Below are 23,528 nucleotides of genomic sequence, written 5' to 3'. Positions count from 1 at the left end.
TGAAATAAATATCTTAATCTAAACATGAAAAACGAAATTACGATTTCGGAATTTAGCTGTATTACACACTTCCATAAATTTTAAATTACTGTGAAATGGGGAGGGCTGTGTGGAGGGTTAAAAACTTGGAATATTCTTTAAACAAAACGAAAACTTAAAATCAAATATTTTGGTCGCAGTATTTACTTAAAAGTACATTACGGTTTATGGTTCAATCCATTTTAATTTCCATTTTATTCAATTTTTTTTAAAGCTTGAATGTCACACCACAAAGATAAAACTCCCTCCTTTAGAGTGGGCCTAAAAGTGGATAAAGCTCCTAAAATCAATGTAAAAGAAAATTAATTTTTATGTTAAAGTCATTTGGGCAGTAGAAAATTATTTTTTGAAAATATGGTTACTTTCTTCTCTTCTAAACGCCTTTGACAGTAAGCCTCTTTTTACCATAAAATTTAGTGCTGGTCCTGGGAAATGTATTAGTGCAGCACCCTGAAAAGTAGAACTCAATGACTTTTGATGTACGCTTCCGTTCAAAATGATCACATTTTTATGTGAACTTCAATTGTTTTCTTAAAACTGTGAATGCTTTGCATGACTAGTTTACATGTTTTGATCAATTATTTACCACTAATGTTAAACACATGATAATTGAAGATGCAAATAATGGTATTGCGCAACAATAGGTAATGTTAGAAAAGTCACATTTACTTAACAAGTCGTATAATTTAATTTATCTTTAAAAATGATAAAAGAAACCGAGAAATTCTTCTTTAATTTTATCCTATTGCGACGTTTTGTTTTCTGAAGATAAGCAGGTTCAGATATATCCATCTTGTTTTTATTTCGATCATTTCAAATTGTGAGGAATGGGAAGAATGAAGTTTGTCACAGTCAAAAAGCTTTTTGTATAAACCATTTCAATATGGGGAAACATAGAGCAGCAAGTCTCCAAGTACACTTTGAAAATAAGTAAAGAGATAAGCTAAAGAAAATAAAAATACTAAATGTTAAAAAAAAAAAAAAAAAAAAAAAAAACAATGGAAGAACATTTTCACTGGAAAACCGTAGAAACTAACTCAATGACGTTAGAATTTTAAACTAATGTTAAAAAAAAAACTCAACTAATTCCACAAAATAAAGTAAAAATATTGACTTTGGCTGAAAAACATATAAATTGGCGATTAATCAAACGCAAGAACTAGCATTGTGTTATTCTAGCCAGTCAATATTTGGGATTGTAGTGAAAATAACCAGCTGGGTGATTTAATTAAAATGAGGGAATTCTTAAGAGAACAAATTTAAGTTTGTATCCAATCAGATCAGGGAAATATTTAATAAGACAAAGAATTTTCGGACGAGGATTTTGTTGAGAAAATTCAATTTTCAATGAAATTATATAAAGTTCCGTCATTCCTATATTCTGCGAGGTTCTCTACTTCTTTATATTCAAATAACAACGCACACGTCAAATGCTTCTTCAACATACTTATTGTCGTGATCACCAAAGCAAATGAGGCCGTTAACATTGGCTTGAATCTCTCTTTAAGTAATTTTTCACAATGGTTAGTTATGGTTTTTAAGTTAGATTTTTGCTTGAATTTTCCCCTTGAGAATAAGTAAGGTATCGCATCGTTACATTGTAAAAATTCAGTTAGTTTAAACTGCACGTCTTATTGTTGCCAGATAAATTAAATGCAATAGTGCGTTAATTTGTAATAAAAACAACCATCAAATACATACGACGTACGTGCGTCTTCTAAATTACAGACATTCCCAATAGGATATTTTGTGAAAATATTTATCTTTTTTTATTTTATAACACAACACGGTCGTTTAGACTTTAGAAATAAATGGAAAGTTATTATACGCAAGCGCAGTAGAGTTAAAAATAATTTAAAATTTTAAAAATGGCTACGGATGCAAAACTTATCATTGACAACGAGTAACTTGTTTAATTTTAGATAATTAAATAGGTTTTTAACTAGTTTTTTCATGAAATTATTTTGAAAATAACTTGCAGCTGTACGAAAAAATTTTTCAAATAAAATACAAGACCTCTGAATGTGAATAATATCTACTTTCAGCTAAAGCAAATTTAGTGTTTTTGTTTACAATTTTTAAACCTTTTTTAAAATATTTTTGAGCGTAGAAATTTTTTAATTTAAATTTATTCAGCAAGATGAACCTTTTATCTTTTTTGTATTTTTTGCTTATATGAGGATTCAATTTTTTTTTGCAGGGTTAAAAGAAAATCTTAATCATTAAACTTTTGTAACCTGTTGCTATGGTACTCTTTTCCGATATTACTATATATATATATATATATATATATATATATATATATATATATATATATATATATATATATATATATATATATATATATATATATATATATAAAAGGTTCATCTTGCTGAATAAATAAAAATTTTAAAATTTCTACGCTCAAAATTTTTTTAAAAAAGGTTTAAAGATTATAAACAAAAACAGTAAAAGTAGCTTTAGCTGAAAGTAGATTTTATTCACATTCAGAGGTTTTGTATTTTATTTAAAACATTTCTTAGTACAGGTGAAAGTTATTTTCACAATAATTTCATTAAAAAAATAGTTAAAAGCCTATTTAATCATCTAAAATTAAACAAGTTACTCGTTGTCAATGATAAGTTTTGCATCCGTAGCCATTTTTAAAATTTTAAATTATTTTTAACTCTACTGCGCATGCGTATAATAACTTTCCTCTTACAAACGACCGTGACAATGGGTTGGCAATGCTCCAATAACTTGACGTTATATCGTTTAACGATGAGTCAATCAATCGTGTTCGATGAGTTGAACTACTAATTGTGTTCAATACATTGAACCCAATTAGTTTTTTTGATATATCGAACTCGATTAATCGAACAATAATGTACCTCAACGGTTTAAAATGTGTCACATAAAAATATATATAACGGTATAAAATTACTTATATTAGTTGTTTTTTCGATTTTTGATTATGTTTCTGAGAAAAAGTAACTTACAAATTAATTAAAAAACTAACAAATAAAATGAGTCGTAATTTGTTCAATTAAATAGATCATTTGATATGTTTTTAATCGTAAGTCGTGAAATTAAACGACTTATTAATAAGAAATAAATATTGCTCATTTCAAATTTTTAAATGATTAAAATTTAAAATTTTGAATTAAAATATTTCTTTTCGATGTACGATGCATGATGTATCATTAAATACTTACATCCTTATTACTTATATGTATTTATATATAGGTATATATATATGTATATACATGTATATAGGAGATAGATTGATATAGAAATGTATAAATAGATTTATTAATTGATTAATAAAGATATTGATAATTTCATTAATAGATTGTTAGATGCATGATAAACGATGTACGTTGTACGATGTAGTTTGACTGTTTTCTTAGTTTGGGGTTATTCACCAAGATCAATGAAAACAGGGCTAGCTGCATTAAGTGTGGTGGGGATTTCAAGGAAACAAGTGGGAGCACAACAGGGATGAGAGGCCATCTTAGGACAAAGCACAAGACCAACTTTGAAACACTAGAAACAAGGAAGGCCAGGGCGAAAGCAAGATCAGTTGTTACAACTGTCGATGCATATTCTGACTCTGATAATGACTTTGTACTTGAACCCTCTTCTGGTACTGGACTATCAAAAGCAGCCACTTTTAGGACCCCAGTTTGAAAGAGGTCAAATAAAGAGCAAAGGTCGGGCGACAAAACATTGATAAACCGAATATTTACCAAAAGTCAATCTTGATGGAATATCATTCACGTCTGATCTTTGGACCGACAAGACCACCAACGCTGCATAGATTACTATGACTGCGCACTATATTGATTCTTATTTTCGTAGAAAGAAATCAAAAGAGATTCGATGGCTTCACTAAAGACTTAAACTTGGGACCAAATGTGCCAAAAGCAATAATATGCGATGGTGGAGCAAACATGAAGAATACGGGAAAGAACTGTGTTATAATTGACGTGTTCTGGATTGTGTTATTACTGATATGTTCAATGATGACACACAACAAAACACAATGACACAAACACAGCCACAGGAAAACACAAAAATTAGATACGTAAGAAGGTCTTCCAAAAGTTTGAAGGTCCAAACTTTCGGAAAAGTGTCAGATAACCCGGAAGGGAGAAAGTCCTTGATGACGGAGATTAAGGCTGACTTAGAAAACTATTTAACAACAACACCGATTGCCGATAATGGGGATATACTTCATTACTGGAAAAATAAATCAGTTAAATATCCTAAACTTGTCCACTTTGCCAGGAGAACATTGGCAATCTCATCAGTTTCCTCCTGCTCTGAACGACTGTTTTCTACAGCTGGAAAATCTGCAGTGATAGGAGAACATATCTGTCAGCATCCAAAGTTGAAAAACTTGTTCATATAAAAGAGAACTTAAAGAAAATGAATTAAGCGCTTTTTATAGTTTGATTCAACTTTCCAAAAAAAAATTTGAAATTTTTTTCTTTTCTGTAAATTTTCTTTGCGATTATAATGACCAAATAAAATTTTAGATTTTAGTCTAGCTTTTTTATATTTGATTTTTATTCTTTGGATGAGTTGTTTAACAATGTAGTCTTTCGATACATTGTTTTACGTTGCGTTCAACGATGCATCGCTAAAGATGCATTGTTAAAGATGCATTGTTAAAGATGCATCGTTAAAGATGTATCGTTAAAGATGCATCGTTAAAGATGCATCTTTAACGATGATCATATTTAACGATGTTCATATTTAACATTGATCATATTTAACGATGTTCTATACTGATATGTATGTATGTATGTATGTATGTATGTATGTATGTATGTATGTATGTATGTATGTATGTATGTATGTATGTATGTATGTATGTATGTATGTATGTATGTATGTATGTATGTATGTATGTATGTATGTATGTATGTATGTATGTATGTATGTATGTATGTATGTATGTATGTATGTATGTATGTATGTATGTATGTATGTATGTATGTATGTATGTATGTATGTATGTATGTATGTATGTATGTATGTATGTATGTATGTATGTATGTATGTATGTATGTATGTATGTATGTATGTATGTATGTATGTGTGTATGTATGTATGCATGTATGTATTTACATAAATATCAAAAATTTTTGTTACAAACACTTACATATTTATAAATAAAAAGTTCATAGTGAATTCTCTTCATTTAATTATTAAAGCTATTATTAGTATGAAAGATACTAATGGGAAGAAATAGCATTTGAAAATGTCACTAAAAGACACTAATCCAATTGCCTGAACAAAAGTTATAAAAAAAAGAAAGAATATTTTATTGCAGCCAAAACATTAAACGTTTCTGCCATAACATTTTGTTGAAGATTTAAAAAAGGCAATTGCGCTACAAAAGGAGATTTGGGAGGTCCTGAATTTCTCTTTGTGGCGGCCTCGCTTTTTTTTTATTACTAAGTTATACCTCTGAAAATGAACTTAGTAAAATACACTTAAAGGGATATAGAGATGAAATTTTTTTGATTTAACAACTAAATATCTAAGAGAGCTGGTATTCGGAATAACGTAGTTTTAATCAATATTTTAGATTGGCTGGTGGTTTTCCTGCATTCTGTAAACACTGTGTCTAACCACTTGATATTGGAGTTTTTGGTCCATTATAAATACATTAACGGGCAATAACATTGAATTTGGCCTGCGGTTGAGGAGTCATAACTCACTTCAAAGTAAAGATTAAATTTTAAGGAGATTTAGATAGAGTTTTTGATCTATTTTTATTATTTGAATTAGTTTTTTTTCAATTATCCCATTTGTACGGACAAAATCAACTTTAGAAAACCAACCTTTTTTTCTTGAAAGTAATCAATCACGGTTTAAGCGTAATGAACAGACGCCAAATAAGGTCAAAATACATATTCATCATTAGAATGGTGCTCTTCAATTAATGAAATTAGTCTTTTTTTGATACAATGTTCTAAATAAATTTTTCGGTTGACAGCAAGGCCGCTTGGAACGAAAAAGGCGTCGACATTCCATTTTTTGAATAACATATCCAGACGAGCAACTTCTTATCAAATTTAGCAACAGGTTTGTATTTTACGTTTGTAGAGGTGTCATTCATATTGCCTGTGTAAAATCTATTGTTACTTTTTTTTATTGGACATTTAAAACTTAGTGAAAAAAAAAATCGCGTTGTATTTTGTCCTTTCCATGTGACAATGTTGCATTTTTAATTGTATCTAAATATATATTCTGATTCATTATACCTTTGATGCAATTAAATGGAGCAATAGAATCTTGGCTGAACAATCTTCAAACGATGATAATGCCACCCTATGTTTAACTGTTGGCATTTAATACTTAGGAGCAAATCGTTCGTCTTTTGGACTTTTCCCGTACTTTTCCCGTACTTTTCCCGTACTTTTCCCGTACTTGATACAATTGCTAGCGAATTTGCAAAACTTTCGTTTACGATCATATTTGTCAAATCAAATCCAATTCAAATTATCTTTTGTAAATTTTATTCGGGGTAAACAACTCTTTGACAAGTTTCATGGTTTCTTGGCAGAACAGCGACCAAACAAACTTTGCTGACAGATGACGTTTTGTAGTATCTACGCTGCACTTTACACCATAATCCTTGTTCAAAACGCCATTTAGTTTGACAGCATTTTTCCTGGCATGTTTTCAACAAAACTTGAACTTCTACCTTCCGTTATAAGTTATTATTTCTTTGAGCTAATTAATCAATGTAGTTACTTTAAAGGAACAATTGTTAAAAAATTTATCAAAGACAAAAAATTTATCAAAGACAAAAAATTATGAAAAAAATACCCGAAAAGTTTAGCTGTTTATAAACTTTTGCACACTAAATTGATATAATTATACTGCACTTAATTTATAATATTGCTAATAATATATTGGATAGAAATAGAATGTTATATTATTATAATACGTAGATTTGGTACATGTACAATAGTTGTTAAAAAATATTTTATTATATAAAAAAATATTGTTATAGTTTGAAACTTCTTCAACCCATCTTTCCACCTCCCAGCCCACGGTGAGATGTGTCCTACTTACATGAATAGATCAAAGATAGTTTTTGAAGATATTTTTATTCATAAGTGATCTTAATAACCAATCGAAGCGAATGGTCAACATTTAGATTATCATTGACAAAAAATTTTCAATTTGTTATGTAGCAAATTACTTTATAATAATGTATGATGATTTACTAACAAGGATACATGCGTGCACGTACACGTGTTTATTTTCTTTATATCCTTTTGATTAACCCTTTGTGGTTCCTTGATAATAAGTTTTACCAAAAATATAGATAAATGAAGAGATTGTTTTTGCTACTTGTATCCTACATAAAATTTGATTAGCATCATGCTGTAATTCAAACGTCATGTGAAAGTAGTGCCAATTATTTTAACCCAAACTGGACGCCAGTAAATAATATGGTATCTGCTTTTCAAGGGTATAATATTCGAGAAGGGGATCCGGCAAGCAACTCTGATCCAGGTTTTCAACAACAAATATTTCAACCAATAAAAATGCGCAACGATGGAGTTGAATTGGAAGCCGGTATTACAGCTTCAAATCTATCAAGCTGCAAAGCTTCGTTGAGTACAGAACTTTTTACTACTTTAGAAAGTTACAGGTTTATTGCCATAATTGGTTTTCCTGAAGTAACACGAAGAAATCAGCGTCTTAGGATTGCTCCTAGGAGAGTTTTATATATTTTTAATGCCCCAAAAGTTTCATAAATTGAAAATTGTTGGAGCATAATAATCTTCAATTTAATCTTCATCGAAAAACAAATTCCTAATCCTAGTCACTAAAAATATGTGGCTTCGTAAAAAAAAATGAGGTCATTCCATAACTCTTTGCAAAACGCTTCATCACTTCAAAGTAATGTATATAACCCTTCAGAGAATTAAAAATCTTCTGTTTAATTTTTGCAATTTATGAACCACTTCATAACCTACATAATCAATGGAGTATTCAGAATGAAATCGCTAACGGCTGTGAAAGTCTTTTAAAGTTTCTCTCCATATTTAAATTTACAAAAGAATTTTAATATATAAAACACTTGTTCTTACTCCAATCAAACTAGTTACAAAGTTGTATTTAACTATAATACTCAATTAAAGGTATATATATATATATATATATAGAATTCAAGATATTATCTTTGTATGTTTAGCTTAGTTAAACTAATGAACAATTTTTAAATTAAAATTATTTAACTAACTGTGACAAGTACTACTTTTAAATGTTCCAGATCTGCTCTCATCAATTTCTCATCAAGTGGAGTTGATTTGCAGCTTAGTATTGACCCTGAACTAGTGATGTGCGAAACCAAGATTTCAAGTTCTAAACGATTCGAAACGAAACTAAGCCATGTTCGTTCGAATTCAGTTCAATTCGAAAGTACGCTGCACTGATATTGAAATTTGGTATTTAAATAGTAATAATTTACAGTGTGTGACAGAACACAGAACAGAAACGATACATTTTATATTCAATAACCAATCATATTGCAGTTTTACAATGTAAACAAAATACTAAGCAACACAGGTCATGGCCGCTTAAGGCAACATGTCCACCTCTACCAACACCAGTACCGCAACAAGATCGGAATTCCTTAGAGTACTGATGAAGACTGTCTACAACAATAGCTTGCTGTTGTTCAGAGAAGAATATGGATTTGTAGCTTAGATCAAGAAATATACACGCTGCATCAGGCGAAGCTGATATGAATTGCGGAAATCGTCGGTCTAGTTTTGACTTAATCATAATCTCTTCAGCATAAAGTAATCCGAGTTCCACCTAGTAGCAACATTGATTATCAGTTCTCGTTCTGCCTTTCCTAATTGCTTCTGCTCTCTGTGCAAATTCTGTGTAGCCTGGTAGCTATGGTGATAATGTGACACAATACGACGGCTTTTGGAAAGGAAAGTCTGCAATCCATCAATTTCACTCACGACATCATTGATTGTTAATTGTAAAGTGTGATCAAAACAAGAAAGATAATAAAATGGTTAAAATAGATTCATGGCGCTCGTCATATTACTGCTACTATCACGCAACGCATAAATTGGAACAGTCCGAGGAAGTTCCCAATTATCAATACTACTATAAAAAGCGGGTTCTGGCTCATTGATACATTTCCTATACTTAAGGAATCTAAGATGGTGTTATCGGGTTCTGGCTCATTTCCATTTTTCTATAGAAAAAATGACATATCGGTTTCTAGCTCATTGATACTTTTCCATACTTAAGGAATGCAAGATGGCGTCGTGTTTTTTTAATGTAAAGTGTTGTCTGAATATTTTTTCCCGTTCTAAAATTATTTCTTTGCGCATTTTCATAATGAGATGACATTATGAAAAAAGGTTGTGAATGTCTTAGTTAATTTATTCTTTGTAGTTGTTCTTCAAGTATGGAAAAAGATGTTTATATTTTTCTCTTCGTGTTTCTCTTATTAATTGATTATGTTCTTTTTGTCGTTGTTCTTCAAATCCATGTTGTAGTAAGAGTTTAGTATTGTGATGAATGGGTAAGGTATTTAATTTTTTAATTTTATTAAGGTAATTTTCATCAATTCTTTTTTTGTGATTATCATAGTGGAATTGTATAGCAATTCTGTGTAATTCTGGGTCAAAAGTGGGTTTATTTATTTCCTGTAGTTCACTGTAACAGAAATCCTCATATTCTTCTTGTTCTGTAATACTCATTTTTATAACAAGAAAAAATTTATTTAAGTCATTTTAAAAAAGTTTTCACTGTATATTTTACAAAATTAAATTTAAAAAAGGGATGCTTGAGAATGGAGAGTTTGGTCCGAGAAGCAAACCAGCGCCGATAGATTCATATCCTCTTCCGCTTTTAACGTAAACTCCGTCTTTGAATGATCCTCCTTTAGGCCAGGGTGTTAAAAATAATCCGTTTCCTCTGTGCGTTCCCATTTTCATTCCATTTCCATTCTTTTTCAAATAAACGATACCTCTTCCTGCAATTTTATCAACCATAGCAGAACCTGCAGAAGATCCTACACCTGCTAACAATCCGGTGGCAAGAGCTGGAACTACTCTTGTTGCAAGTGTACTACCCAACATACCCAATAAAGGTAGAAGAGCTCCAATAAATCCTCCTTTCACATTTGCGTTATGTTCCAATTGGGTTTTGCTCATTTTAATGGTGACTCCAACTCCTCGATGGAGAGCGTCCAAAAGTTTTCGATGTTGATTTTGTGTTACAAGTAAAACGTCGTTTCCGTTAAAATCATCTTTTGAAATACGGATGCTAACGGGTTTACCTGCTATCATTGATTTTTTTATTTTTTCAATCTGTCCCTGAGACACATTTAATTTAACACTAACATATTTGCTCATTTTTAAATGTGGGAAAAAATATTTATTTCACTTCTCGAATGTGATAACGGATCGTAATGTCCTCTCCACGAAAATCAACCAAATTTCCATTTTGGTCAACAACGCGAGTGATCATTGTGGAGATTTCTGGGACTTTGACAGGGAGGTAAACCAAATGGGTAGGTCTTTCGATGATTTTAAACCCAGGACCAACGGCTGAATAAAAAGAGTAGATGCAATTGAGTTGGGAGCCGTTGATGTAAGCAGACCCGATGACGTTGTTGAGGATTCTGATCGTGTTGATGCTTGAAATTCTGACAACATCGTCAGACTCATATTCGGAATTAGGATCCAATTGTCTTTTTTTGAATCCTAAAAGTGAGGCGATGCTGTTATCCACATTCAAATCCATCATATAATTCAATCCAAGTGTGATGGTTGATTTTAAAGTGTTTAAATTGGATCCGATTTTTATGTTATCTGGAGAGTAGCTGATTTTATTTGTTGTGACGAAGCTTGCGCTTTGAGATGCATAATTTTTTATTGTGTTTGAGACGGTCTTTTGTAAATAATTGTTAATGTCAATGATGTCATAGCTCCCGTCTGGAATGGCGACATTTTCCCAATTGATTCCGTTGTTCATGCTATACCGGAAAGAATTGTTTTTGCTGGTGATGTTTGGAAAGCTGTTGTACGTCTCAAGCCCTAGAAAAGCCATTTCATAAGTTTTTCCTTTTTCAAAAACGATTTTGTCTAAAAATTCTGTTATGATTACGTTGGAATTTCCATCCACGTCGATGATTATGCCTGACATTTTTTATTATGTGACATTTTTTAAATGGCTTCTTTTGGAAAATAAAAAGTGTCAAATCCGCTTCGATATTTTCCATTGTCCTTTTTTGACGACAAATCAATCACCGCAAATCCGTGAGGTTCAGACCAACAATGTCTGCAAAACTTTTCAAACTCTTTTTTTCCCATATCGCTCGAAACGTGGTCTTGATAAATGTGGTTAATGTTTTTTAAGTCTTGGGGAAAGAGACAGATAAAATTGGTGTTTTCTCTGATCGTTTGTCTTGGGAGCATGAAATAATTTTGAGCGAGGTAAAAGCAGTCGACGTTAGAGTGTCTTCCTCGGATGTAATATTTTTCACACTTGTTTTGTTTGGTTAGTTGTAAATCGTCAAAGATCATTAAATTGTTTTTGGATGAATCAAGATCTTCAGGATTAGGCACATCGTCAGCCGTTTCAAAAAATTCACACTCCATACCCTCGGTTTCGGAAAAATTTTTTGAAAGGTCGTTGATAACGCATTCAGGGTCTAGTTTCAATTTTTCAATTTCGGTTTGTACCTTGAACAAGTCGAGAATTATTTTTTTTGGTAATTTTTTTTCGAACGAACTTTTTAGTATTTTGTACTCGGGTTGGAAAAGAGATTTTCCAAAAACTTGCAAATGGTTATAATCCAACCATCCAGGTCTGAGCAATAAATTGAGAAGCAACGTTGTTTTTCCACATCCAGATTTTCCAACGATGATTCCTCGAATGCTTCTCGGTAAAAGCTTGTTGTTGTTTCTTTTGATTTTTCCAATATTCCATGACAAATCAGACACTTCCATTTTTAGTTTAAAAATATTTTTTTAAAATAAAATGTATTGTGTTAAATGCAAAAGGAAAACAGAAACGAATCATTTGAGAAACGAAATCACAAAAAACAACAAGCATATAGTCAAAGGGACTTGCAACGTTTGCGGAACGACCAAATGTAAGTTTGTTTCTTCGCATGCGCTAAAAGGATCATCTTCGCATGCGGCAAAAGGAGGAGACTTGGTGGAATCGATCAACAATTTTTCAAAAAAAATAAAGCTTCCATGGGCAAAATTTCCAGGAGAAATGCACATTCCAGGAATGAATTTTGCAGGACCTGGCACAAACTTGGACAAAAGACTCACATCCACCGATATGTATCAAGAGTGGAGCAAACCGGTAGACCGAGTGGACAATGCAGCATACCATCACGATTTAGCTTATAAATATTTAAACGACGTTCAAAGCAGAAATTTGGCAGATCAAATGATGCTTGAAGAAATGAACTCCATTCCAAACCCAACTCAAAAAGAGATAAACGAAAGAAAACTGATCACTCCCATCATCAAAGCCAAAGCTAAATTCGGTCTAGGTTTAAAAAAAAAGCACCGGAGAACCTGAAATGGACGGATCAACTTGCAAACGAGCTTCATAAACCAGTCATTCATCATTTTAAAAGAAGAAAAGTGTTTGTGAACGACATGGATGAAATATGGGCTGCAGATTTGGTTGACATGCAATCGTTTTCAAAATTCAACAACGGCGTAAAATATTTGCTCATGGTGATCGACGTGTTTTCAAAGTATGGATGGATCGTTCCGTTAAAGAGTAAAACTGGAGTTGATGTAGCTAACGCTCTAAGCAAAATATTTGAGGAGAGAAGGTGTACAAAGATGTGGGTGGATAAAGGTAAAGAGTTTTATAACAAGCATGTACAAGCTCTAGGTGTGCAATTATACTCCACTGAAAACGAGGAAAAAAGTTCTGTTGTCGAGCGATGGAACAGAACGATGAAAGAGAGAATGTTTAAATATTTTTCAGCCAACAACACCAATAAATACATTGACGTATTAGATGAAATGGTGAAAAATTATAACAACGCCAAACACTCTTCTATCAAAATGACTCCAGTGGAAGCTAGCGATAAAAAGAATAAATATAGGGTTTGGATGAACCTGAATGGAAAGACGCAAACAGAAAGAGCAGGACCAAAATTCTTAATGGGTGACAAAGTGAGGATCGTAAAAAAAAAGTCTCATTTTGAAAAGGGGTATACACCGAGATGGACTGAAGAGGTTTTTACCGTGTTAAATGTTCAGCATACGAATCCACCCACGTATAAAATCGCTGATGCTAACGGTGAAGAAATTAAAGGTACATTTTATGAACAAGAAATGCAAAAGACCAATCAAGACATATTTAGAATTGAAAAAGTCATTCGAAAGCAAAAGAACAGATCTTTAGTCAAATGGTTTGGATATCCAGATTCATTCAACTCTTGGGTAGATCATAAAGAATTGATTTCTCTGAAAAAATGAGTTAAATAATTTTCTTTTCTATATAAAAGAAATGAATTTTATTACAATTGAAAATTTTGATGAGAGCAAATTATCAGTTGGAGAAATTTACGCAGCAACAAAACCAGTAGTCTATCAAAAAGTGCCAGTAAAATATTCTTATCCAACTGGAGATGGTCCTCTTGTATTACGAACACCTACATTATTTTCGTATGGTGTGTGTGAGAATAAAGATCCGATAACACAAAAATTGACTGGATATTCCATGTCCTTTGTTTGCTTTGATGCTAAAAAGGGTAAAACTGAAGAAGAAGCAAAGTTTATTAGCGCAATGGAAAAGATTACTTTGTTTATTAGAGGTGAAGTAGATAAACTGTCATCCAAACTTAAAAAAGGAGGAAGAAGAAAGCAAATTAACTCTAACGAATTGAGTATTTTAAAGTATAAACCTGACCATGCTGATGCAGCGCCAGTGTTTTATGCTAAAATGTATATAACTAAAAATGAAGACGAAATATTCATTACTTCTACATTTCATAGAAAGAAAACAGCTCTTGATATAAAAAATGGAGTCAAAGGAGAACGTAATAATAAAAATTTGGTCTTATCTTCTGGACATGGTTTTATCAATCAACGATGTTACGCTATTGGAGGACTTAGAATTGATGGGGTGTATATTGGTCCTTCGATTGTGTCTATTCAAGTTAAACTGTCCGAAGCCATCATCGTAAAAAATGCATCTTTACCTCATAGCATCATGATGTGTGAAAACTTGGATTTGGGAGAAATGGATTCTGACGAGGAAATGTAAAAAGCACAAAAAACTGAAAATAAAACGACTTAAAACATTTTATTTTCATATTAAAAAATGCATGCCCCACACAAGTTGTTTAAAAACAGCGCCTCAGCAGAGATTCACAATTTTAATTTCCATCTGAGTCATTTAGAGGATAGAATCAAAGAGTTGGAACGAAAAAATACAAAAAACATTATTGTAACAAAGAAAAAGTTGGATTATCCTACCTATTTCAACATCAACAGACAGCACGAGATTTTTGCTCAACAAGACATTAAATTTCCTCCTGTATCTCACAAGCAGATATCGTTGTCCGTAGGTTTACAATTAGACAAAGGAATTGCTGTCGTCACTTTGACGAATAAAATAAGCAATCAATTGAATTATTTCAAAAACGATGCTATTTTTTCCGAGTCTGTGGATGATATAGTCATGACCATACACAATTATAACAACCAGGAAGTCACCGTTAAAAAAGGTGAAAAGCTTTGTAAAATAAACTACATCGATTCGAATTAAAAAAAATGTGTCTTTGTTAAAAAGATGGAGATAATAAAAAACACTGAAAAAATTTATCCAGTTCTTCCAACAGCCCCATCAGATGGAGGACATTTATATCGACTTCAAAAAATAAGCGAGATCCAAAAAGAAATAGAGGATGAAAAAGTGAAACGAATGGCTTTGAGTAAAAAATACCATCGAGCGGCAAAAATAATTCGTTTCACCGACGACGGATTGCAAACGGTATGCATTGGTTTAGGGGTTGCAGGGATTGCACTTTTATCAACCGTCGTTGCCACTCCAGTTTCGATTGCGTGTGAAGGGGTTGCTGTTGTATTGGGAGCTTTATCCATTTTCGGAAATCATCAGAACAAAAAAATGATGCTAAAGGCTGAAAAGCACGAAAAATTGAAAGTTCTTTCCGAGTCAAAATTGAATACGATTAGTGACCACATTTCAAAATCTCTTATGGATGGATTTGTGAGTGATTCTGAGTACGAACTCATTCTCAGCGAGCTTCAAAAATTCAAAGTCATGAGTGAAGAAGTCCGAACCAAGACAAAAAGCGTCATTGACGAATTGACTAAAGAGTCGTTGATCCAAAAAGGAAGAGAAGACGCGATAAAAGCATTCAACAACTTGTTCAAGAAAAATTAAAGAATCCAAAAAGAAATAGTAAACGCAATCGAGTTTTTGTTTTAAGTTTTTTTCTCCGTATTCTAAAAATGTCTTTTTTTAGAATACAAGATCCTGAAAAGCGAGATGAGATTTTGAGAGAATATAGAGCTTATAGAGAAAAGCTTTACAATGAGAGTCTCAACACCAACATTTCAGATGCAAATTATCAGACTGATTTGAGCAAGTTTTTTAAGCCTCTGATTGAGAGCAATGAAAATATAAAAAACGAACTAAAAAGCATCGCATACAGAGAGGTTGAAAACACTCCAATGGCTTTGACTTATCCAGAAAGTGAGACGTCTTTTGAAAGTTCAAAAAGTGATAAAACTTTTGGAAAAATGAATGTTGGAAATATTGCTTTGGAATATTTGTCCAAATATGCAGCCAAAAAATTTTATGCAGACAGAGTGTTTGGAATTCACGCAAAAGAACGCGGAAAAATGTTTATTGGAAACAAAGAAATTTTTATCGATAATAACGACATCATTATTGATGGAGAAAAGTACCAGGGGACGACAGGTATTTGGGAATTGATCACAAGATCCAAGCCTGATACAACAAAGGTAACAGATGAAGACATGAAAAATTATGAAAAAATACTCGTTGAAACGCATGCAATGGAGAAAGAAGGGAGACCAACCGTGCCAAAATCTTCGAGAAGTGAAAAGTGGGGAACGATTGTTTCAAAAGTTTGGGAAAAAAATTACACAAAAACGAGTGGAAGAAGAGGTCGAGGAGTGATCATTCTTCCGAGCGATCCGAATGTGCTTACGCAAAGGCTTAACTTGAGCATCGCTGCAGGACATGCTGGAAACATAGCATCGAGAAACGAAGCCGTTGCCATTTGTGACGAGCTTTTGAGACAGGGGGAAATAAACAAAGAAGAATACAGAGCGATTCAAAAATACATCGAGTCGTGAGAACGGATTTAAAAAAATATTTTCTCATTTTAAAAAAAATGCTCATTGTGAACAACAGAAGATATTTTAAAAAGAACGTCGTTGGAGGTGGAGGAATCATGGACGCGATTAAAAATTTTTTGAGGAGAATGGCAGCCACAAATGCTTCACGATCGTCTCTTCATTTATTGAGAAAAGCAGCAGCAAGCGAAATTGGAAGAGAAGCAATCACAGCCGCCAAATCTGCTGGAAAAGAATTAGCCTCTTCAGCTATATCCACTGCTAAAGACGTTGCCATCGACAAAGGAAAAAAAGCGCTTGAAAAAGTTTACGCCAAGACAGGAACAGTGAATCCAAACCAATTACTCACCACGATTGTAAACGAAGCGGCAAAGACTGATCCGTATATTAATCCAATGGAAGAGCTGCATAAAAAAATGTTTGGTTCTTCCATTCAAGTGAAAAAGAAAATGACGAAAAAGAACGCGGCTAGAATCCAAGATCTCGTTAAAATGGGGAGCGGGCTTTTGATTGCTTGATTATTTTAACGAATCAAAAATGACATAAATTTTTTTTTCTCATTTTAAAAATGATAAACACCGATAGATTAAGAGTTGATGAAATGCCAGAGTATGACACTGGAATTGAAAAAGTTGATTTTTTCGAGTACCTCCCAACAAACCTCGATTTAAATTCTTCAGGATCGATCGTTTTTGAAATTGATTGTCAATCTGTGCAAACAGTTCCGTCTGATGCTTACATCCTCGTTGAAGGGGTTCTCAAAAAAGCGGATGGAACTGCATACACAGCAACAGACAACATTGCTCTGATAAACAACGCCATCATGTATTTATTCAGCGATGCCACCTATGATTTATCAGGACAACAAGAGGAAAGAGTCATGTATCCAGGTCAAGGAACAACCATGCTTGGATTGTTGAAATACCCTTTTGGTTTTCAGCTTGCAGATGGTTTGAAGCAAATGTGGTATAAAGACACTTCAAACGCCACAGGAAATTCAGGATTTGTTGTAAGGCGAGACCACTTGTTTGCAGACACGACATCTATTGGTGCATTTTCGTTCAAGATACCATTAAAACACATTTTTGGTTTTTGCGAAACTTACGACAAAGTCGTTTATGGCTTCAGACACACCATTACCTTCACAAAAAAAGAATACGACGACGCCATTTACAGAGCCGAGACTGTTGCCGCAGGAATGATCGACATTAAAAAATTCAGACTTTTTATGCCTAGAATTGAGTTGGATGTTTCGAAGAAAGCCGAATTCTTGAAATTAATGGCGAGTAAAATTTCCGTCCCAGTGGCCTATAAGTCAAACAAAGTCGAAAGACAAGCCATTCCTGCTGGTCTAACAGAATTCACTTGGACCCTTGGAAGAATCACGGACAAAAGCGTTCCGAGATATATCGTGTTTGGGCTTCAGACAAACAAGAATTCCAGTCAAATTTTAAATCCAGCCATTTTCAACCATTGTGATGTCAGCAATTTTTTCGTAACCGTCAATGGAATAAAATATCCAAATTACAATTACGATTTGAATTTTGGAGAAAAGAAAATTACCATGGCTCATTCTGACGCGTTCTCTTTTGACGATAAATATTACGGTACAAACGAACTTGTTTGTCAATCTGGTTTGTCTCTGCTTGAATATAAAAATTTGTTTCCGTTGTTTTTTGTAGACATTAGTAAGCAAAAAGAAAGAGTTGTTTCTGAAACGGCAGAATTGGTGGTCAACCTCAAATTTCGAACAGCAGTACCAGAAAACACCGTTATTTTTGCAGTGATCATTTCAGACAAATTGCTTAATTTCGTTTCCAACGGAACCAGCATGAACGTTGTTTATTAGGTTTGAAAGACCGTCATGAGATTCTTAACAAAAATGATTTAAAAAAATTTTTTTTCTTTTTAAAAATAAAACATGAGATATACAAAAAATTATCTGAAAAATTTGCTTATGGAAAATGGAATCACATTAACCTCAAACAAATTGTTAACTTTGATGATGATTGCGATTGATAATAATCTAATAAGTAAAGATTCGCTTTTGAAAGGTGTAAAAGAACACAGGTCAGTGGGTCGACCAAAAAAAGAAATAAAAATGAAAAATGAGAAAACGGAAAAAAAACCGATCGATCCAAAATACGAGAGACTTGCTTCAATTCGAAATAAACCTGTGTCTGTGAAAACAACCAATATGGAAACCGGGGAAGTGGTTGAATACAAATCCCTTTACAAAGCAATGAAAAAGACAGGACATGGATGGAGATATTTGGAACGTCGAAATGGAAAAGTGGAAGATGGAATAAAGATTGAAATTTTAAATTCGGAAAAGCTAGAAAGAAAAAGTCCGTGAGAAATGTAAAAAATTTTTTCAATTCTTTTTTCAGAGAATTGAAAAGAAATAAAAAATATTAGAAAAATGATTTTGGGTTAAATAAATTTCTTGCTATAATAAAAATGGAAAACAAAACGTTGAAAGAATTAAAAGAAATTGCTAAAGAGCAAAAAATAAAAGGGTATTCTAAAATGAGAAAGGGGGAACTTATAATGGCTTTGCAGCCTCCTAGAGTTGTCTCTGCTCCTGCTTCTTTTCGTAGGCGAACGACTGAGGCAAGACCTTTGCCTGTTAATGCTACCGTGGTGAGGTTTGTTAGACCAGCTGTAAAAGTTTCAATAAAGCCGGCAAAAGTTTCAATAAAGCCGACAAAAGTAAGGTTTGTTCCTTCTGCAGTGATAAAGCCTCCTATTGCTCCGAAACAAATTCATTTGCAAAAACACATCCTTGATGAACCGGTTTTAGATTTAACACCTGCCATAACACCAAAACCAGTCATTCCACCGAGACCTTCATTTTTTTCAAGTCTGAAGGCAGCTGCAAAAAGTGTGACGTCGTATGTTAAAACTAAGTTTGATGATGTTAAAGATTGGATAGAACCCTACGTTCCTGAAGTAGTCAAGGAGAAGGTAAACGAATCAGCGGAACAAATCGATAAAAAGATACAGTCTATCAAATCACTTGTATTAAAAACAGTGTATAAACAGCCCGTGCCAAAGCCTTATAAAATAAAATTCAAGTTGACTGAACACGCGTTGGGTAGTACTGTTAGGTTATATTCTTACGAGCCTTCTTCTCAATATCAAGACATTGCATCCTTTTTTAATTTGGTAAGAGAGTCTGCCATTCAAACCATGGAAGGAGAAAGGAATACAAAAGTAAGAATTATTTTAACGTGCGAAATGAAATCTGTAAGCATCATGACTGGTGAAGAAGTGACTCGGGAAGCAAGCTTTTCATCCAGCTCGGAAATTATTCGAGCAGCTACAGTTGTAAGAGAGTTAATGAGCGAAATGGAAGAAAAAGTCTTGGAAAGTAGTGTCAAATACAATGCTTTAGGTTCCAATAGTATCCTATCTAAGATTTTAAGAATGGATATAAACTTTATCGATTACACACCTCTCAGCGCTTCTTCCTACATTGAGCTGACTGACGATCTAAAAGACAAAAAGGCAATCATCAACATGAAAAACAACGACAATCAATGCTTTAAATGGTCAGTTACCAGAGCGTTGAATCTGAAAAATAAAAACAACGAAAGAATTGATGAAGACTTGATTGAAAAGTCAAAAGAGCTGAATTGGGAAGGAATGGAGTTTCCTGTGAATTACCATAATATTGACAAGTTTGAAAAAAATAATCCAGACATTAGCATCAACGTTTTTGAGTATGAAAATGAAAAACCCAACCCTTTGAAAGTATCTGACTTTCTCGATCGAAAGCATAATGTTGATTTGCTGTATATTAAAAACGAAGACACAGAACATTACTGTCTCATTAATAGTTTCAGTCGATTTGCCGGCTCCTCAGCATCAAAAGGTAAAAGAAAACAACATTTTTGCAGAAGGTGTCTTCAATGTTATGATCAAGAAGAAAAGCTTCAAAAACATCGAGAAGATTGTTATAAAAACGCGCCAATGAGAATTGAACTTCCTAAAAAGGGTGCAACTCTTCAGTTTAAAGGCATCGGAAAGTCAATGAGGGTTCCATTTATCGTATATGCTGACTTTGAAAGCTTTATCAAGCTGATAGACACGTGCGCTCCCAACTCAAACCAGTCTTACACAAAAAAGTTTCAAAGACACATTCCATGTTCCTTTTCCTATTACATAAAATGTTTTGATGAAACCGTTTTAGAGCACGATCCAGTCATTTCCGTATCGTTTAGCGAGAACAACGATGTTGCTCAATTTTTTGTTGAAAATTTGGAAAGCGCAATAAAAGATCTTTTGGAAAAATCGAGAAAAAAAAGATGGTTTTGACAAAAGAGGACGAAAATAATTTCAAATCCGCAACAGTTTGCCACATTTGCAATAAAAATCTAAAAGACGACAAAGTACGCGATCACTGTCATTTTACTGGAAAATATCGAGGAGCGGCTCACGACGATTGCAATAAAAAATATCAAGTTCCAAAATTCATCCCGGTCGTTTTTCATAATTTGTCTGGTTACGACACTCATTTGTTTATCAAAAAATTAGGTGGAAAACTCAATTGTATACCCAACAATGAAGAAAAATATATCAGCTTCTCGAAAAAAATCAAAGTGGGAGAGTACATTGGAAAAGATGGAAAACCAAAATACAAAAAAATTGAATTGAGGTTCATCGACAGCTTTAAATTCCTTTCCTCCAGTTTGGATACTTTGTCTAAAAATTTAAAGCCAGAGCAGTTTAAAAGCCTTGCATTACATTTTGAAGGTGAAAAATTTAATTTGCTTTGTAAAAAAGGCGTGTACTTTTACGATTGGGTGGACGGATTCGATAAATTTCAAGAAACGCAATTACCGCCAAAAGAAGCGTTTTTCTCAAAACTTAGACACGAGGGAATAAGCGATGAAGAATACGCGCATGCGCAAAAGGTTTGGAACACGTTTCAATGCAAAACGTTCAGAGATTATCACGATTTGTACAACGTGTCGGATGTGTTGATACTGGCAGATGTCTTTGAAACTTTTAGAGACACTTGTATGGAGCATTACAGTCTTGATCCTGCTTGGTATTACACCTCCCCTGGTTTGGCTTGGGATGCTATGCTAAAGAAAACTGAAGTTGTAATAGAGCTTATAACCGATATTGATATGCTCAACAATCTGCATGATCTCCAATCGGTATGGAACTGCTAACAACAAATACATGAGTGATGATTATAAACCTTCAGAACCTTCGAAATTTCTTCAATATTTAGACGCCAATAATCTTTATGGATATGCTATGAGCAAACCTCTTCCAGTTAGAGGATTTAGATGGATGACTGAGGATGAACTTTTAAATTGGAAATCCATGCCTTGCATTCTCGAAGTCGATTTAGATTATCCTGAAAGTCTTCACGATTTACACAATGATTATCCTTTAGCTCCTAAAAGAATGCTCGTTGGAAAAGTGGAAAAGTTAGTTCCCAATTTAAACAACAAAGAAAAATATGTCATTCACCATGAAAACCTAAAACTCTATGAACGAATGGGGCTGATCACTACTAAAATTCATCGAGGTATCACCTTTGAAGAAGAACCTTTCATGAAAAAGTACATTGATCTCAACACCGATAAGAGAAAAGAAGCTACAAGCGAATCTGATAAAGAATTTTTCAAACTCATGAACAACTCTGTCTTTGGGAAAACCATGGAGAATATTCTAAAACGCGTTGATGTTAGACTCATTACCACGAGAAAAGAAGCTATAAAATTATCTAAAAAAATTAAATATAAACGAAACACCATTTTTGATGAAAACTTAATCGCGGTTCACATGGAAAAGACATTTGTTTTTTACGACAAACCTGTTTTCTTGGGAATGAGCATCCTAGACATCAGCAAAACCCTCATGTATGAACATCACTACGACTACATGAAACCTAAATACGGGGATAAGCTGAAATTACTCATGACTGATACTGACTCGCTCTTTTATGAAATAGAAACGGAAGACTTTTACAAAGACATTGCCGATGACGTTGAAAGCAAGTTTGACACGAGCGACTTTCCTAAAGATCATCCTGCCATTCAAAACTTTGCATTTGACGTTGGGTTTAAAAATAAAAAGGTTATCGGTAAGTTTAAGGATGAAACCGGCGGTAAGCAAATTAAAGAGTTTGTTGGGCTTCGTCCTAAGCTCTACTCCTACAAAACCTATGAAAAAGAAGAGAAAAAATGCAAAGGAATTCAGAATTGTGTGGTTGAAAAACACATCACTCATCAAGATTATAAAGAATGTTTAATGACTAAAGAAGAACAGCTCAGAAAAATGAACGTCTTACGATCTCGCAAGCATGAGATTTTCACTGAAGAAATCAACAAAGTCGCACTCAGCGCTAACGATGACAAAAGAGTCATTTTGGAAGATGGAATACACACGTTGGCTTATGGTCACTACAAATTAAAAAAGGTAAGTGATAAAGGCGAGTAACAAAAATGAAGGAAAAACAAATTTAAAAAAATTCGAAGAATTTTTCACGGATCTGAGAGATCTAAAAAAAAATAACAAAATAAAAAAAAAAGAGAAACAAAAAAATAAATGTGGAGGGAATTGTTTTACCAAACGAGGCTTTATCCACTATTCAGTTGATGGAAGCAGCAAAAAAACTAAAAATAAAAAACTTTCGAGGAGTTTTTGTCAGAGACGCGTTGCCAAAAAAGCCAAGAAAAAAAGAATGTGGAATTGTCAACACGGGGGATTCGAGCACAGATGGATTTCATTGGGTGTGTTGGTTCAAAGACGGTGATAAAAAATTCAGCTTTGACTCTTACGCTCAACCCCCTCTCGTCGAGCTCGTTGACTATTTGAAAAGCCCTGTCTTTTACAACAGTGAAAGGGTTCAATTTGGAAACACGTCTTATTGTGGACACTTGTGTCTTTACGTCTTGAAAAAATGCGAAGAGGGAGACAGCTTTCAAGACGTTGTCAACACCCTTTGGTGAATCGAATTTCACTTGTGAAGTTCCATGAATCCGAAGGATTTAAAAAAAATTTTTCCCCATTAAAAAATGATTGACAAATTCAACAGAAGCGAATTCAGTGTTTATTTTGATAATCTTGCATCAGACTCAACCAGCA

This window comes from Hydra viridissima, unplaced genomic scaffold, assembly GCF_058129835.1.
Source record: "Hydra viridissima isolate aposymbiotic clone 2 unplaced genomic scaffold, HvirCarnegie_v1 scaffold_3, whole genome shotgun sequence".
Lineage (NCBI taxonomy): Eukaryota > Metazoa > Cnidaria > Hydrozoa > Anthoathecata > Hydridae > Hydra > Hydra viridissima.
This window is presented reverse-complemented; position numbering follows the sequence as displayed.